At 38.6% G+C, this 19,276-nt stretch overlaps 1 protein-coding gene across 1 annotated transcript in view; it reads left to right on the top strand.

Annotated features, from left to right (window-relative positions):
• The first annotated feature begins 12,276 nt into the window (after window positions 1–12,276).
• The window catches only part of LOC103465652 (voltage-dependent calcium channel subunit alpha-2/delta-4-like), a 78,884-nt gene continuing 71,884 nt past the window's right edge, over window positions 12,277–19,276 (top strand). Inside the window, exons 1-2 of the mRNA XM_081607578.1 lie at window positions 12,277–12,415; window positions 17,576–17,854. The gene's annotated coding sequence lies outside the window, so the exon portion shown is untranslated. The remainder of the gene's footprint in view (window positions 12,416–17,575; window positions 17,855–19,276) is intronic.

Below are 19,276 nucleotides of genomic sequence, written 5' to 3'. Positions count from 1 at the left end.
CTCCCACTTAAAAAGATGAGAGAGGCCTGTAATTTTCATCATAGATGTACCTCAACTATGAGAGACTAAAGGAGAAAAGAAATCCAGAAAATCACATTTTCTGATTTTTAGAGAATTTATTTGCAAAATATGGTGGAAAATAAGTATTTGGTCAATAACAAAAGTTCATCTCAATACTTTGCTATATACCCTTTGCTTTGTTGGCAATGACAGAGATCAAACGTTTTCTGTAAGTCTTCACAAGGTTCTCACACACTGTTGCTGGTATTTTGTCCCATTCCTCCATGCAGATCTTCTCTAGAGCTGTGATGTTCTGGGGCTGTCGCTGGACAACACGGACTTTCAACTCCCTCCACAGATTTTCTATGGGGTTGACATCTGGAGACTGGCTAGGCCACTCCAGGACCTTGAAATGCTTCTTACGAAGCCACTCCTTCGTTACCCGGGTGGTGTGTTTGGGATCATCGTCCTGCTGAAAGACCCAACCACGTTTCACCTTCAATGCCCTTGTTGATGGAAGGAGGTTTTCACTCAAAATGTGATGATGGCCCCATTCATTCTTTCCTTTACAAGGATCAGTCGTCCTGGTCCCTTTGCAGAAAAACAGCCCTAAAGCATGATGTTTCCACCCCCATGCTTCACAGCAGGCATGGTGTTCTTTGGATGCAACTCAGCATTCATTCTCCTCCAAACACGACGAGTAGAGTTTTGACCAAAAAGTTCTACTTTGGTTTCATCTGACCATATGATATTCTCCCAGTCATCTTCTGGATCATCCAAATGCTCTCTAGCAAACTTGAGACGGGCCTTGACATGTACTGTCTTAAGCAGGGGGACACGTCTGGCACTGCAGGTTTGAGTCCCTGGTGGCGTAGTGTGTTACTGATGGTAGCCTTTGTTACTTTGGTCCCAGCTCTCTGCAGGTCATTCACTAGGTTCCCCCATGTGGTTCTGGATTTTTGCTCACCGTTCTTGTGATCATTTTGACCCCACGGGGTGAGATCTTGCGTGGAGCCCCAGATCGAGGGAGATTATCAGTGGTCTTGTAAGTGTTCCATTTTCAAATAATTGATCCCACAGTTGATTTCTTTACACCAAGCTGTTTACCTATTGCAGATTCAGTATTCCCAGCTAGGCGCAGGTTTATAATTTTGTTTCGGGTGTCCTTTGACAGCTCTCTAGTTTTGGCCATGGTGGAGTTTAGAGTGTGACTGTTTGAGGTTGTGACCAGGTGTGTTTTATACTGATAACGAGTTCAAATAGGTGCCATTAATACAGGTAACAAGTGGAGGACAGAGGAGCCTCTTACAGAAGAAGTTACACGGCTGTGAGAGCCTGAAATCTTGCTTGTTTGTAGCTGACCAAATACTTATTTTCCACCATATATTGCCAATAAATTCTTTAAAAATCAGAAAATGTGATTTTCTGGATTTTCTTTCTCCTTTTGTCTCTCATAGTTGAGGTATATATCTATGATGAAAATTACAGGCCTCTCTCATCTTTTTAAGTGGGAGAACTTGCACAATTGGTGGCTGACTAAATACTTTTTTGCCCCACTGTATACCGTGAAATACCCACATCCCAATCTGAAATTAATTAACTAATTAAGTGAATTCCTAATCAAAGAACTTATTCTAAACAGCAAATTAAACAAAAATTCTAATGATAAATCAACTAGGAAATAAACAATAAGAATAAACTAAACAATTTAAATTCTAAGATTTAACCAAAAAATGGGAAAATAGCTCCTACACAGCTAATATAATTACATTACTAAATCAGAATACCGCAAAGTATTGTGTGTGTCGGCGGGGGGGATGGGGGAAGAAGGGTTCGGTGAATGCGCAAATGAAACTGGGGGGTTCGGTACCTCAAAAAAGGTTAAGAATCACTGATCTACAATGTAAAACCGTAAACAAGACTGCAAAAGTAATTTTTACAAAGAACAGAATGCTGGTGTGATATTTTGGTTTCTTTTTTAATAATGCCTTTAATACACCAAACTGCAAAGCAAACTCCTTTGCTTAAATGATGCATTTGAGATTAATTTTATGCCGACCATAGATTTCTTATACATTAAGAGAACTGTATGTTAGCCCCTCTTGCTTGGATGAAGCTGAAGTTGGTTTCCAATTGCTGCTTCCAATTTGGGAAATGGCTAAAGGGCAATTCCACCAAATTTTTCACTACCATCAGCGTCTTTAATTTACTCTAGCTAAAAAACAACAACACCTAGACTCTTCAAGTCTGGGCTAGATTATTCTCAACTCATATCAGAATATTTAAAACCAAGTGTGGGATTTGTGAAACCTTTATCTGATTTGTGAAACTTCAATAAAGAACAATTCTAGTGTTATCCAAAATCATAAAATTTGTGAAGTCGCCCTTCATTGAAGTTTCATAAATCCCACACTTGGTTTTAAATATTGTGCTATTAGTAGAGAATACTCTTGAGAATTTTTCATTTTGTTATTGTGATAAATAGCAGGGTTTACAGTAAATGGAGACTGTCATTTGTCATGTAAACAAATAATTATCTAGTTTGTATTGCTGCTTGATCTTTCAGCATCAGCAGCAAGTTTCTTTTAACTCTGTTCCTGTAGTTGAGTGTGGCTCAGGAAACTGTGGTGACATGAACTCAACAGTAAAGTCACAGTGCGTTAGCTAAGGCTGCTAACTAGCAGGTGCTAGCTCAGGGTGCTGAGAGGCCAGTAGGCCTGGTCCTTGTCTTTGAAATCAAGCTTCTGCTATTTTTGCGCGTTCAGGAGGAGGAGAAGGAAACACATTTCTGCATCACAGGTGAGCTCCTTCCACGGTTTTAACTGAAGTTAGATAACTTTAAACAACTGATAAAGAAATGTGTAATTTCTGAGCCATGCTGTTTATGTACATGCACTGCAGCTAGATATTTTTACTTTATGGAACATTTAATTTCCTCAGATGCAACACTTCCATTAATGTTTCTGTAGGAACGACTGCATAGATTATATGTCTGGTCGACTTTAGACTGCATGGGCTTAAAGTTATTGTTAATGGCAGAAACAACTTTTTCCAAGTTTGGTTCAGTAATTAATTTGAATTACTTTGAGTGTGAAATGCTCATGCATGCAAGTTAAATCTGTGAAGAACATGTTAGCTTTTGTTTCAATACTTAGGTAATACTTGGAAGTATAAAGCTTGGCATCAGACCTAATATTTAATATTTTCCTTTGACCTCTTGACTCTCACCCCCCAAAATACTTGCACTAAAGTCACTGGGTCCATGACAGTTGAAGGATTTTAAGATAAGAGAATTTAAATATTAATATTTTACAGTTTTTCTCAGCTTGGGTGCATTTCTCAGAACAGAATTGAAATTCTTAAAGCTACCTGTTCAATCTTCAAATTACTGTCACTTCTGCACATCAAAAAATTAGTTTTTCATTCCTTTTGCAAGTTTTGCTTTTGTACATCATGTAGCTGATTATGTGCACTTCTCTGCTTTTCCCCCCGTTGTAATTTGCTTTAATCGTGTTGATCAAAATATGTTAAACGTGTCTCTGTTGAATTCTCAACTTCCAAAATAGCATAAGTTCATTGTGTAAGTCTTAACATGCACAAGTCTTAAAGTTGTCATAATCATATAGTCATAATCTTGGGGGTGCTATGACAAAAAAAAAAAAAAACAATATATAATCCTATATATAACCATAACCCTATATATATATATAAATACAGGGGTGAAAGTAGTTTTAATTTCTGGAGGTTACTATGATAATATATATATCTATATATATATATTACTTCTTTGTGTGCTTTGGAGTTTCTGTGCTGATTAATTGTTTTGCGAAGCAGTAAAAGCTGGTAGCTCTTGAATTGTTACAAAATAAAGCTGTATTTCCCTCAGCCTACTGGCTGCAATATTGACACCTCGAGATGCCATGAGACCTAAATTCTGAACATCATGGCATGGAGTGCATCCCAGTTATATTGTTCCTGTGTCCAGACAGGGGGATATTCAGTAGCCTAGCATTATGACGTGTTTGTTTTGAAGACCCTGCAGCTTCCACTTCTCTTCCTAACATGGCGCCTCCTCACCCTGACTCTCATACTGACAGGAGGAACCACAGAGCTCTGTTAAGTTAAAAGCACATCTTCTGAAGTTGGGATATTTTTCCTCCAACAGGTTCCAGAGGAATGGAATTTATTGGACTGGATTTTACTTCAATGTCATTTGTGAATGTTAGAGCCTCATTTTCAACAATGGAGCTATAAAGGTTGAAAAAGATTATTATTTTGGAGAATCGTCAACATCAATATTTCCACTAAATAAGAGGCAAACAAATTCGTTTGATAGAGGAAAAGTCTCTCAGACTCTGAGCTCAAAGAGAAGATGCCAGGCTTGATATTTATTTTGCTGTCATTAATAAGATCCCTCCATGGAGGGATCTTTGATCTTTGATCTTTGATGACGATTTAACAGTCGTCACCTCTGTTAGGCTGACGACTGGCGATTCATCCTCAACCAGGCTGGTACTAATATATACTGTTACGTCCACCAGGCTCGTTTGATGGGGCAACATTAATGGAGACCACACAAGGATTTAATGTGTAAATGAAAGTAGAATTTATTAAGTTATATGAAAGAAATAACCCTGAAAAAAAGAAATGCCTGAAATAAGAAACCAAAATAGATTAAAGCAAAACCTATAAATAACCAGAAATGAGCAAATGCAAAACCTAACAAAACTCAACCAAAAGATACAAACCAAACCAAGTGGGGATCTGAGGAGAGGGAAGGGAAAAGCCTCCTCTCTGCTGTATGCCTAGCAGCTTTAAAGCTGCAGGACGCCAATCAGAGGAACACCCAACACCTGCAGGGCCTGACTGCAGAACCCTGCAAGAAAAAAGAGGGCAGGGCCTACTGATGCCGTAACAATACAAAAAGGCAATAAAACGATTAAAACATGCTGCAAAACGTATATATGAGAAGACACAACAGCGGGAATAATGCTCTCAACATGAAAAAGCCTTTTACATTTTTTCAAAGGAAAAAAATCGATCAGAAAGGTTGATAAATCTGACCAATATGCATGTAAACGTTCAACATCATGAAAAAACATACTCCAGATTATTATGGATCTGATCAAATTACCCAATAATTTGAATGTTCACCAGCTTGATTTTTTCCAACACTTATACTCCGCTAACATTCGGCATGCTAAGCTAAATATGCTAACACCGAGCTGTGTGGCGAACGTGACATCTATCATACAGGTTGAGCTCAACTCAAAATAATAGTTATAAACCATCTCAGAAAAAAATGACTTACCAAGCGCAGTAAACACCTCAGACAGGTGGAAAGTAAATAGTCCTGAAATGACTTGGCTTCTGTCGCTTTTTCTCGGTGGGAATCTGTGATTCTGGGGGTGGAGTCAGTGAATTAACTCCTTCAGTGTTAGAGCCGCTGGTGGAGTTCAGAGTTAAGAAGTCAAGAGTTATTGATTCCATTTTAACACCTCCAGATTTGATCCGGAAACACTTTGTTTTAACACTGGATTTTAACTACTAATAATATACACCCCAGAGTTACATAAACAGAATGTGACTCTATAAGTGTAAAATTAACTCTGCTTTTGCATAAAGTCTACTAACACCAAAACATTTAACACTTTTGAATTTGCTGTGTATATCTGCTGTTACATTTTTCACCTATGGAGGTCGCCAATTTTTCACTTTTGCAATGCATACTGGGTTGATGACACAGGTAGGTCTGTTCTATACTGGAATCTACAAAGTAAACACAGAAAGAACACTACGGACCTGGGCTACTTGGTTGCCCAGAGACGGACACGCAGCAGTAGCAAGCTGCTATATCTACCCACGTTTTAGAAGCTAAAACTCTTGCAAAAATGCAGATGTATTTTTGCACATCCCAGGCTGAACATAGTCAGTGAGGAGGTAATTAAAAATTTAAAAAAAAATGTCATGGTACAGTGTTCTGAATGACATCAGACAAAATGGATCATGAGATGAACCCTGCAGATCCGCAAGAACCTAAAGAATCAGACGTCAGTGTCTATTCATTTCTCAATCATCTCCTGAGGCTGATATGGTAAAGAACATTTTAGGATTGATTCAGCTTCTTATTGTACTTTTAGTCAACGGTTATGGTTTGATTATTTGCTTAGGATGTTGAGATTATATGATAATTTTTTTCATATATAATAGTATTAACCAAAATATTATAAATGGCCATTTAAATAACAAATCATATTGATAGATTAGTAGTAAATACATAAAAGTTTCCTACATCAAAAAGTTTGAGTTCATATTTCTATTTACAGTTCATCAGCAAAAAATATTTCTGACATGAAGATGTTGCTTATTTTGTCGATATATGGTTTTTGATTAAAATGCAATCAAATGCAATAATTCACAGGCCCTGTAATTAACTCAATTAAAAAATTTTAATTCAGTTATCTTGTACTCAAGTCCCACCACTATTTTCTTCACTAGGCTACAGCATACCTAGGTGGACCCCATATGGGGAAAAGGAGGGCAGACAATATAGGTCCCATATGGGTTTGTCCACAGTTTCCATGGTGGCCCCACATGGGTTTGCCCATGTAGGGGCACCGCCTACATGGGCCCTTCATGGCGGTGGGCCCACATGGGTTTGCCCACGTAGGCCCCATGTAGTTCTAACATTCATATTACCATACTATTAAGGAAAACAGTAAAGAAATAACATTTGACATATTGTCCATGATTGGTAATGTAAGGTACAAAATGAAAAAGTCTAGAAAGCTCAGAACATTTATTTTGGCTCAGTCTGGTTCTTACAGCTTCTTCTTCTCTTTCATCATCAGGACCCCACACTGCTCTCTATCGCACAGACAGAAAACTCTTATTTCTGACTAGACTTTTCCTTCTTTCCTTTGAAGTGGAGGCACCATCGTCTTTTGCATCTTTCACTATTCAGGACTCCTTCTTTCAACTGCATGTTCTCTTTGGAGAGTGTATCCACTTGTTTCTCCAATTCTATTATTTTCTTTTTGCTTTCTTTAAGTTCCTCTGAGTTGAGCTGAACCAACTTAGCAATAGCCGCTAGTATAGAACTGTGCTGCTTCATTTGCGCGCCAACTTCTTCCATGCGGTCATCAACTTTCTGTCCTAAGGAGCTTATTGCACTCAAAATAGCCTCCATGTTTATTTCTTCCTGGGACGTACCTTTTGTTCTTTTTTCCATGTGTGTTTTTTTTTCAGGAGTGCTGGTCGGGGTATTGGCTTCCCTCTCCCGTTTGCTAGCTGCAGCAGACTCTATTGGCACCGTACGCGGAGTTTTTAGAATGCGGAGACTTGACTCAAGGTGGCATAAACTTGTTGATTTTCTTCATACTTCAAGCTGAGTACTGATATTCCAGATATTTATTAGTAGTTTACTTCATAAAATAACTAACAGTTGGGACCTCTTTGGGAGCTCAGAGAAACATGACTAGCTTGTCCGCCATATCCGCGGAACTCTGACATTGAAACTTAAAGAGGAAATATGTATTTTCCCTGCGACAGACTGGCGACCTGTCCAGGGTGAACCCCGCCTTTCGCCCGGAACGTTAGCTGGAGATGGGCAACAACAACCCTCCCGACTCCACTAAGGGACAAGGGTGTAAAGAAAATGGATGGGTGGATGGATGTTTTCCATGCACGTTTTATACCATTATCAAGCAGTGCTATATCCCCGATCAAACATAAATTAAAAGAAATTTGACTTCACAACACCTTGGAATTGGACCTCAAACATGCACAAAAGAATCCAAGCAACACTCAAGGTATGTTTTTGATGAGTGAGTGTCATTTTAACATGATGTAAAGCTATAAAAAGTATTAATTTTATATAATAGTGCTCCTTTAAAAGAACGAATTAAAAAATCATATCAGTAAATCTAAAATCTTTGAGTTACGGATAGTGTTATTGCAATTAATAATCAAATATGCTGATACTTATGTGACAAGAAAAAAAGATCATTAGTAAACCATGATTAGCACATCCGTCTTGTCGTGTTTGTCTGCTTGTATTCAGGGAACTGGTCAAGTTGAGGCTTATGAGAAATGAAGAGAATGCGACAGAAGCCAAATGGAGATGACAGCTAACCGTTTCAACTTCCTCGGTTGCCCTCTGCACACTCACACAACTGTCCCTGCTTTTTTTTTCTTCGCCTCCATAATTTTGTTTTGGAAAAACACAGGTTCATGTTTCATCTCTGTGAGAGCTCTAAAACTTGAATATCTGTTCTGCCCTGGCCCTCTGGTACCCTTGTTTGGCTCCAGGCAGAGTTTTGCAGGCAGCGTGTGCTGATGGGTGGGCATTTTTCTGAGTGGTTAGGTTGGTGGTTTAGCTTTTGAAGTAATCTTTCAGGAAAAAAAGTAGCTGAGTATGCAGGATGAGCACCCTTTCCTTTTGAAACATTAAAAACATGTTAGCAACTATTTTACAATTCTCAGACATAGAAACCCTGTTCATTTGGTTGATGAACAGGGTTTTTTTAAACATTGACTGTACCTTGCCAGGCCAATTCAATTTATTTTTTCTATTAAGCCAACGGTGTTTTTCCTCGTTTGTTGTCAGAATGAAACTGTTCTCTTTAGAATTAATGTTCTATTTAGAACACATAAGTCAAAGTCAAGGCCCGCGGGCCACATCCGGCCCGCAAATCAATTATCTATGGCCCCCTGAATGATATTTAATTACTATGAGAACCGGCCCGCAAGCCAGAGCCGCCCGCTCGTGTTTTGCCTGCAAACACTACATTTCCCATAATGCAACGGTAGCCCGCGAAGTGACTACAGCGCGCCCAAACGGCTTCATTATTCATCAGCTTAGAGCCTCACCCCGAACATTGATGAACTTGTACAAAAGATGAGACACCTCCAAGTATCAGGCTCAGCCTCAGACAAGTGAGCATCACAGAGCAGTAACGTATTTTCAGTTTATAAGTTTCAGTTAAATTTTTACATTTGGTTCTACAAAACGTGATTTTTCTTTGAATGAAGTATTGTTTTGTCTGTGTGCCATATATTTTTGTATTTTATTTTATTTTATTGTTTTTATTTTTCAGTTGAATGGATTCAGGTAAAATTGCAGATAAGAGCCATGAGAAAGAATACAACTGATTTGATTTATTTTTTTACTTTACTATTTGAAAGCAGTGATCGGTAGGATCATAGAGCAGCACAGTAATGCATTTTCAGTTTATAATGCATGCACTTTGATTTATGCATTTATCTTGATATTAAGAAACATATTTTGTTTTTAAAAACAATTAAATTTGTTGCTGTTTGCCTCTTGAAAAATGTTTTCCCTTGAAGTTACTGACAGAGCCATAACAAAATATTGCTTTATTCATTTAATCGTTAAATAATACACTCTGTTAGGTCTTGGTTCAATAGGCTATGTGCAATCATTTCCATATGTTTTAATAAACATTAAACCAGTCCGGCCCTCGGCTTGTAGCAAATTTGTTTTTTTGGCCCTCTGTGTATTTGACTTTGACATCCCTGATTTAGAATTAAGGCTGTGAGTCGTCAGTAGACTGTATTTTTGTTTTGGACAGAGGACTGAGGATTTCTGTATTATTGGAAATACCGTAAATGTTGATAAGCTGACTGGAGACAGTTGCCAGATGGTTACTAACCAGTTGGTTAAAATGCTGGGTTGTTCTAACTACATAATTTATAACCCGTACCTCTAACGCTGTAAACATAGGCTGCAACTTGCCAGGCCAATAAATCTATTTTGATATAGATCTATAAGTCTATAACAAAATACATGCTACATTTGGTCAAATGCAATGCGAGAAGTAGACAGGAGCACAGGCAGCAAATGTACGTTGTGGTGCACAATCTCCACTTTTCCCCACAGATGAAAATGACATCTCTGTTACCTCGGTCCACCATCACAGCCGCCACTGCAAGCACATCTGGTCACATCACATCCCTCCAGTGTAACCATTTTGCTGCCCACTATTTTGCCAATCTGAAAAGAACCCCAGCACCCCAGTGTATACCTGGTCAAAAGGTCTGACTCTCATCTCATGACATCACATTAAAACCCATGTCCAGAAAACTGTCTCCTAAATTCATAGGTCCATATGAAATCAACCCTAGCTCTGTATCTCCATCTTTCCTTGAGCCTTTGGATCCATGCTACCTTTCATGTTTCACAACTCAAACCTGTCCAGTCATACACTACTTGCTTCATCCAGAGGGTTTGGACTCTGTATGATTGCTACCTGGAGGCGTTAACTCCTTTGATGTTTTAAATTTTACTCAATCACTGATGCTTGTCCATGACATATGCAATGTGTCAGTTTGATACTAAAAAGCTTACCAGAAATTGCCTGCACTGTAAATAACCATCCTCTACTGTAAAGAGAGAAGAGTTGATCTGAGCGAGGCAGTTGTTAAGGTTAATTCAACATTTGGAAGCTTGACTAACAGACTCAACGGCTTTGTTCACTTCCTCTGTTCCCATTGCTAAAACTACAGGCAACTATAGTTCTAAAACAGTGCAGAAAACTGATATCATCGTTCACAACTTCTCCTTCTGTTCGCAGTTGTACCGGTAAAAAATTTACTAGAGACAATCAATGCGAGTCAAGGGGAGAAAACCCAGACTGTGCTGGATTCCAGACCATATGTCATGGACAAGCATCAGTGATTGAGTAAAATCACTGATGTCTGGATTCCAGACCCTGCAGGTCTGGATTCCAGACCCTGCAGGTCTGGATTCAGACCTGCAGGGTCTGGAATCCAGACATATCCAGACATATTCACTTAGGAACAAGATAAAGTTATTCTAATAAGGTTTTTGTGATTGGAACAGAAGTTGAAACCACTGTTTTGAATTTGGATTTGTCTGAGTTTGGTTCTTGTGTTTCATGCCTTTTTGTAAGTCTTTTTTTACATGTATCATTTCTTACTTCCTGGATTATTTCATTTTTTCATAGTTTGTGACTTTGGTCAACTTCCCAGAGCTCCACCATCTTTGAGCTGCTGTTCCGGTGCCACTAATCCTCTCCCAGTATTTCTAAGCCTTTTTCTGTCACTCCTTGCCAGAGTTCTCTGTATTCCAGGCTGTTCCATTTATTCTGCTCTGGCCACACATTTATTAGGACATTTATTTTTCTTATTCTCTTTCACATTATTAAATCTTCACCTGCATCAAGATTCTTCTGTTTTCCCTAAAACAACTCCACCAAACAGGTCAATTTATGGATTTGCATGTTATTTATGTGAATTTATAATTTATGAAAATAGTATCTCTTTAAGCCATAAAGAAACGAAACAATAGATGTGCTGTCCTTAAACACCTGTCTCTTTTGACTGAGTTCCATCTTTGAGAAGACGTGTTTTAGTTGTTCCGATGACTGTGCTCTGATTAAACCAGCACTTTGACTCTGTAGAGGTCACAACTTCACAGGGCAAAACATAATCAAGGTGTAGGTTACTTCCGTAGGAACAAATGCCACGGCCTCTTACTACTGCATCTCATTCTTCATCAATAAACCACACATTAAAGAGACAATTAAGCATTTTAAAATCTTTAAATTCCACCTAAGCACCAACAATTGTTAGATATGTTCCTACACCATTATCTGTAGTTGATTATCCCGAAAATTAAGTGACCTGGGAAACTGAAGAAAAACATTGAATGATTTGTAATTTTTTTTTTCTTGTTGTCTTATGATTATATCAGCTGAATATCACAGCATATAGAACAGGTCTTTTCCTATGTGCTGCTGTAGGAAGGCCTGACTCTACTCCCAGTGGGGAATTTTCATGGCCGACTTCCACTGCGGAATCAGAACCAGTGTTATGTTTCCTTGTTGTTGGTCTGATGGGGAGCCTTTTCCTCTGCCTCAGTGGGACTGAAGGAATGGTGTTTACTGCACAGAGCCAACTGGCCTGTGAGACTATCACAAACACTGTAGCACAGCTATTAAAATGCAAACTGGGCTTCAAAGTCCATCAAACACACTGGAACAGAACTGGAGCTCCTTTTTGGACATATTTTGGCACGTTTCCTCAATAACCTCTCTTCAATGTTTACACTTCTTACGACCACCAACACACACTCACATCATGTAACCCGCAAGCACACACATGCATATAACACTACACTCCAGACCCTCCCCACCCCAATTCTTATTGGCTCAATGTGTCTTCACAGAGACAACAGCTGTTTCCAGGATGAAGAAGCTACTTTGAGGGTGCCAGTCAGTCTGCAAGCCTGCAACTGGAGACTCCCTTGGGTCTCTCATGGCCTTCAAAACGCACACTCACACACGTGCACACTTTCACACACTGGCAGCACAACAGCACTAAGTCCCTCTCAGGAAGAAAGGAAAAGCTCACTTCATCCATAATGTTAATGGTGAGTAGAAGACTCCCTGGTTAGTCATCGACATGCAGGCTAAGTGTACGCATGTCTTAGTTTTAAAATGTTTTCATGCCTAAAGTTTACAGCTGAGAGAGTTATTGTATATAAAAATGCTTAAACATATTTATAAGATGATTCTTTAACAGTATTTGTTCTTAACAACAAAAGTCTGAAACTGAAACATGCAAATTACAAAAAAAATGGACTTTGTGGTGCAGCAGCAATGCTAAATTGTAATTTAAACTAGGAATGTCCTGATCAGTTTTTTTTCCTTTTTTTTCCCCCATTCTGAGTCCTTTGATTTTGAGTACTGGCCGACACCAAGTCCCGATCCCATACTTTTGAAGAAACAGATCCAGGATGTCCCTTATTATTTTCACCTGTTTTATTATTTAACAAAAACCTGAAGCTGTGTAAATCAAAAGCTGTAATTATTTTTTAGTGCAATAATTTCAATAAAAAATAAAACATTGGGCAGGATGAAAAACTATATTTATGTAGTCTGGGGAAAATTTTGCTTCACATGAGACGATAACAGTTTCTTATTGTGCAGGATTGTTTTTTTATTTCCAATCATAGAAGATTAAACAAAACGGTAATGTCTGTTAGTTTAGTTCAAGAAGCAGAACATAGACTTGTATTGAACATTTGGCTACCACAGATAAAATATTGCAAGTTTCCAGAATAACAAAAAATGCACAAGAAAATACAAGAGATAAAATAAAAAAAAAAATGTGGCAGTGGTCTTTGGCTGCACAAGTGAATAGAATAGAATAGAATAGAATAGAATAGAATAGAATAGAATAGAATAGAATAGAATATATTGACACCCAAGGAAAAACTGTTTATCAGTTGACAAGCTTCATCAATCTAAGGTGTTAAATGTTAATAAAACAAATATAACCATCAGATATAAAATTTATAAAATAAATATATGCACCTAAGAGTGGTGTAAGTACTTCAATATGACTGAATATAAATAATAAATCAGTCAATAAATAAAATAAGCATGCACGTGCAAATATGTTTGTCTTTAAATAATCTATACTTTACTTAAATTATATTTAAGTAAAGTTACTCAGCATTGTAAAGTCTGATGGCTACTATCAGAAAGGATTTCCTGTGAAACTCTGTGGTGCATTTTGGTAAAATGAGTCTCTGGCTGAACCGTCTCCTGTAACTGGCCAGAACGTCATGAACTGGATGAGACTCGTTGTCCAGGATGTCCTGCACCTTGGACAGGATCCTTCTCTCTGACACTACTGTCAAAATACAGAGAGCTACAACATTATGCAAAACTAATTTAGAACATGTGGCATTCTTACATGAATTATTTCATCAACACTTACATTCCACAGCAATATATCAGTTTATTCTTTGCACTGGATAAAGATGATTGCACATTTCATTCTCACATGCAGGAAATGGCTGCCCTGCAGGTCTGGACCTTCCATTTCAGAAATGCACCATCTTGTTAAAAAAACTGACTGCTTAACACTTATATGTAAATGTTCCAACATATTTTAACAATTTATGTACATCTTTCATGATTTTCTGCCAGAATTAGCACCTTGTGATAAATCACAGTACATACCCAAGCTTAGTACAGCAAAACAGGATGTCCCAAGATGCATTTCTTGCCCAGTCTTGGGGGGGAAAACAGTAATCAATTTTCAGCAGTGCCCTCTGATGGCCAAAATAAGACATAGACTTCTTCTGTGATATTTCATTGGCAGCTTAAAATCTGACAAACGGCATGCTATTCCTAAATGAGCTGCACAGATATTGCCTTCCCAGCCAAAACCATGACCATATCCCCAGCATTCTCTGACGACCTGTTTAGTAGACTGATTGTTCTCATGCCGTCGTAAATTTAACCAATAATTTATTGACAGTTTCATCTGCTTTAGGTCCAATAGCATTTCACCAGTTTCCATCTGAAGTGCAGGGATTGGAGAGGTTCTAAAAGCACCACAACATATCCTAGTGCTTCAGCTTGGATCCTGTCTAAATTTAATAAAAAGGAATTAGCAGCTGATTAATAAACAATGCATCCATAATCCAACACAGATCGAATTAAAACATTATACATTGCGTTTGTCAATGTTCTTCTGTACATGTAACTTAAATGAGAGTTTTACATCAAATCATACACCTAAGTACCTTATATTATTGCTACGGTGCAAAACAATCAAAAGAGATTTGATGATTGATGCCGCAACATTTAACTGAAGATCTGCAACACATAATAACTATTAGAAGTGTAGTCGCTACACAGTGCTCATACAGAATCATCTTAGCAACAGTTATTTCTTAGCAACTGTTATCTTTTTATCTAAAGCATATTTCCCAAGAAAAACAACATTGATTCAAACGTAGCAGACATTCCCAATATTTTACATAACATGTAACCCATGAGATCATCGCGGTTGGATTCAGAAAGGGAGTGGGTTTCTCCATAATATACACTCCTTGTTACTATTTTTATAACCAAAAATCAAAATCTTTCTGATCTAACCCCAAGAGCACAACGAGTAAATAACACAGAAATCAATATTAATTGACATTGATTAGCATATTTAACCAGGAAAGTAATATCTGAGACAAAATGCAGACAGATGATGATAAGATCTTCCTGAAACAGAGTCTAAGTATATTCACTATCTTTATTTTTACATTTTTTGCTATTTTTACAAGAACACGCAAAGCTGGAGAGATCACACAATTACCTTTACCAAACAAACAAAAATGTTGGTTTAACAAATTGATAACATATCAAAATGAAGAGCATGTCATCAACCATGCCCTGCACTCAGCTTATGACATTTGCATAGACTGATGTGTTAGCATGTTTTCATTCTATTCATTTCCTTCTATTTTTGCTCTAGTTCTCTATAAATAAAACAGCTTTGTATTTTCCAGAAGCTTTTTCCTTCAATTTTGTAGATCAGTCAGTGCGTGGGACACTGACTGACTTATGTGAAGGTTTCCATGTCAAACATGTAGATTTGGGCGTCCATGGACTTGAGTTAGCAGTCTGAGTAAATAAATGCTCGGACTGCACAACAATAACAGGACAATGGGACTGGAGGCCTACACAAATCTAGTATATTAAAGTATTTTCCCCCCAAAAATGAAAAGCTTAGCAGTTCAAGTGTCAAACAGGCACATACACACTGCACACACACTATGGCAGCTTTGTCTTTCAGAACATGTTGCACGTGTTGTTTTGAGTTAGCTGCAACTGTCAGGACAGCCAGCCATCTTATCTGCACCTGCCACTGACACAGCAAATGCATGTCCACACACAAACACACAGGAGAACAATGTCCAATTGATTTACTACAAGGCATGCTGGGAGACTGACATCCATCTAGATATTAATCAACTGGGAAAAGTAGTGACCATTAGTGTTTATGCTTTGTCTTTCAACAATTCTCAGTTTTGTCTTTTGTAATCAGAATATTTTGTGAAATTTAAAAAGATTTAACATGTACAGAAACTAAGAAGAAATAGCAAATTATGATTGTGACACTATGGCTCATAAATGTATTCATCCACACACAGAAACAACAGGCACTAGTGAAAACCTTAGCAGAATATATTTAAAGCAGTGAAGAATCACTTCCCTCATCTCAGCTATACATTTGTCTGACTTCTCAGTCCAAATCTGTGCAACTCCCATCTCATTCACAAAAACACTCGGCATTCTTACTGCAAATACACACTTGTGGCTGTACGCTGACTGACAGGCGTGGCAGGTGGGGCTCCTCAGTAGCAGCGTCCCACCTGTTGACCCCAACCCCCTCCATGCCCACAAACATGCTCCCTCACAACTGCTGTCCCCGCCCCCTCGACTTCTGACCCCATGACCAACTTCCTATCCCCATGGGCAAGGTAAAGGGCCTCCTGTCTGTACCAGCAACCACCATCCCAGCTTCATAAATAAAACCTGATCTGCTCCTGCCTGGTGAAGCCCACCGCTGCCGTTCACAGGAACCCCTGCCACTCGAGGCCCCCTCCCTGCCACCTATTCTGAGACTTCTGCTGACGAACATAACTGATACCTTTATAGAAACACTCTCATAGCTTCCTGTTAATATTAAACCTTAAAGTAGAGAATAACAGACTGGTCAAATATAAGAAAAAAGAAGTAGACAAGGAAACTGGATATACTTATCACAAACTGATAGGATTAAAACCTTCTTATCATTGATTAACTGTTTTTATTTGTCATAAAACATACAGATAATTTACTGTCATCAAATTAATTCATTATGTTGACTTTTTTTTTTATCCTGCTAAAGTGCCCCTCATAACTAAATTTGCCAGCTTGCTTGGCTTAAAAAAGTGTAAATCCTAAACTGTTTTTTCAGAAAAATTTATTTTTACAGAGCAATGGCATGGGGACAAGAACCTGGTTTTAAATTTGGGAAAGATTATTGGGACAAAATAAATGACCGGATTCAGACATCATCATCTTGTGCAAAGCTTTCCCTTATTCAATTTAAGACAGTATACAAACTTCATTATCAAAATCAAGACTATCAGAAATATATCCCAGTGTGTGTGATCGGCAGATGGAACGCCTCCCCTTGTGATTTAACTCATATCTTTTTCAGCTGGTCATTGCTTCAATCAAACATTTTATTATTATTATTTGGTTGTACTCTCTATGGTTTTGAATGTTACATTAAAACCCTGCCCACTAGTGGTGATTTTTGGTGTTCCTGAGAATTCCACTATGAACCTTGGTTGAAAGGAAATGGATGTTATCACCTTTATCTCACTATTGGCACGACACAGAATTTTATTGACTTGGAAAATTGCTCACACTCTGACTGAAGGATGTCATGTCTTTCTTAAAACTAGAAAAAAAATCAAGTTTAGGTTAAGAGGGATGCTGACAAGTTTTTCCAGATATGGAAACCTTTTTATTTCTGCTGTAAGATCATATGTGATGCTACTGTAGCATCACATATGCTACTAATATAATATAAGCTCTATATATTGATGATGATATATAGAGATCATCATCAATATCTCTATATACGAGGAAATATATCTAGATACATATGATGATGTATGTGTATAGACATCAGATTCCTTAGTCTTCCTCATATTCCAGATTAAAATGTCAAACGTATCTCCTAGGAGATTACAACGGCTACATTCTTGGGGACAGAGGCTACTCCTCACTCTGCTGACCTGTCACCCAGAGCCTGGACAGCAGCAACATCACAACAGGGCTCACAGCAGAAAACAAGCAAAAGTGGAACTCAACATAGCGATGAGGATCCAGTGCCTTCGCAGACTGAGTCAGTCCAAAAGTAGCATGTGATATTATAGCCACTATTAGGGGTGAGGACTGTCCAGACCCTGATGAAGTCGTTCTGGATGAGGAACAATATAGCTGACTGGATAGCTCAATGGGTAAGTCACCCGACTTTCAGCCAGAAGACCTGGGTTTGATTCCAGGCCGGGGCAAAGATACAAGGTAAAAACATGGATCTGTTGGAATGCTACTACTCAAGTAACCTTAGTCAGAGAGCCTACATGCAAAGAATGCGGAAGGAATGGTTAGTTCGACATCCCCAGTCAACACTAACTGCCAAAGCTCAGTGTTCCAACATCCGCAAACGGCAACTGCTATCACAACTTGAGATTGACGAGGTACAACATAAATGCTACGGCAAGGGGGAGGAGCCAGGATGCCAGGTCAGAGGGGAGTTAACTCCAACTCCCTATCCAGAGATTGAGTATGCAGCCCCACAATAATGAACGAATCATCCGAAGAGGTGCAATGAAAAGACGAGTACCCATAAAGTACAGCCAGATGCCCATACCTGAAGCACAAACAAAGGCTCCAAGCCTTTGGCCAGCCACCTAAAGAGAGAGAGTGAAGCTAAAACCACCAGAGAGAGTGAAGCTACTAACCATGCATGGAGGTTCCACCTCAAATCTGTAGACTGTACACGAATATTGTACAGTTGTTTTGGATCAGATTTAATTCACAGTTTTGATAATGCACATTTACAGAGGCTAACCCAAGATCTTCTTGCTGTAATGCTACAATGCTAAATAGCGCAGTTTGTTCTTATTTATGTGAAAAGGACAGGGAAGAGCCGAATGAATCGTCAAGCACTGGGCTGTTGGGGTGTTCCATGAAGCCCACCAGCCCTCCAATGGAAAAAGATTTGTGAAATTGTACTCAACATGAAAATAAACTGCCATACTTCTCAAGACTGTGGGGAGAGGAGTGTGTTAGCTGTTGGCATGCATGCCTTTGTGTAAGCTGATATGTTCAACTGTGTGTGAGTGTGCTCTGTTGGTAGTCAGGCCAACTGTGAGCCCACTTTGAGTCGGTGGATTTTCAGCAGGCTGCGGGTTCAGAGAGTTGTGATTACGACAATAACAGGTGCTGGGAGAGGGAAACACGATCAGTTGGACACATAGCAGATGTATGCTGTAATTGATTAGAATGAGTTTTATGACCGTCAGGCCTTAGACATCCAACAACAGCCCATGCCTCATGGTGGTTCTTTATCCACAGATTTCTGAAAAGAAAGCTGTGGATCTTTCTTAGACTTATTGTAAAATAAAAACAATGACAAATGTATTTTCTTTGTCTCATTGAGATCCAAACTTACATTTACAACAGAGGATTGTGAGTCTTCCTGACTGAACTATCGTCATCTACTGGGATAACTGTAGCATGATATAAACTAGCCCCTTGTACTATGTTTCAGAATCTGCTCTCAGTTGTTGAGGAACAATTGCTTCCTGGAGGCGTGGACTCTGTTGAAGTTTTACATTTTACCCAATTGATAACATTTGCCTGTGATGTATGTAATG

This window comes from Poecilia reticulata, chromosome 6 (genome assembly GCF_904066995.2).
Source record: "Poecilia reticulata chromosome 6, P_reticulata-male-v2, whole genome shotgun sequence".
In the NCBI taxonomy this organism is placed as follows: Eukaryota; Metazoa; Chordata; class Actinopteri; order Cyprinodontiformes; family Poeciliidae; genus Poecilia; species Poecilia reticulata.
The sequence above is the reverse complement of the archived record's forward strand: the minus strand, read 5'-3'. Positions and strand labels throughout refer to the sequence as shown.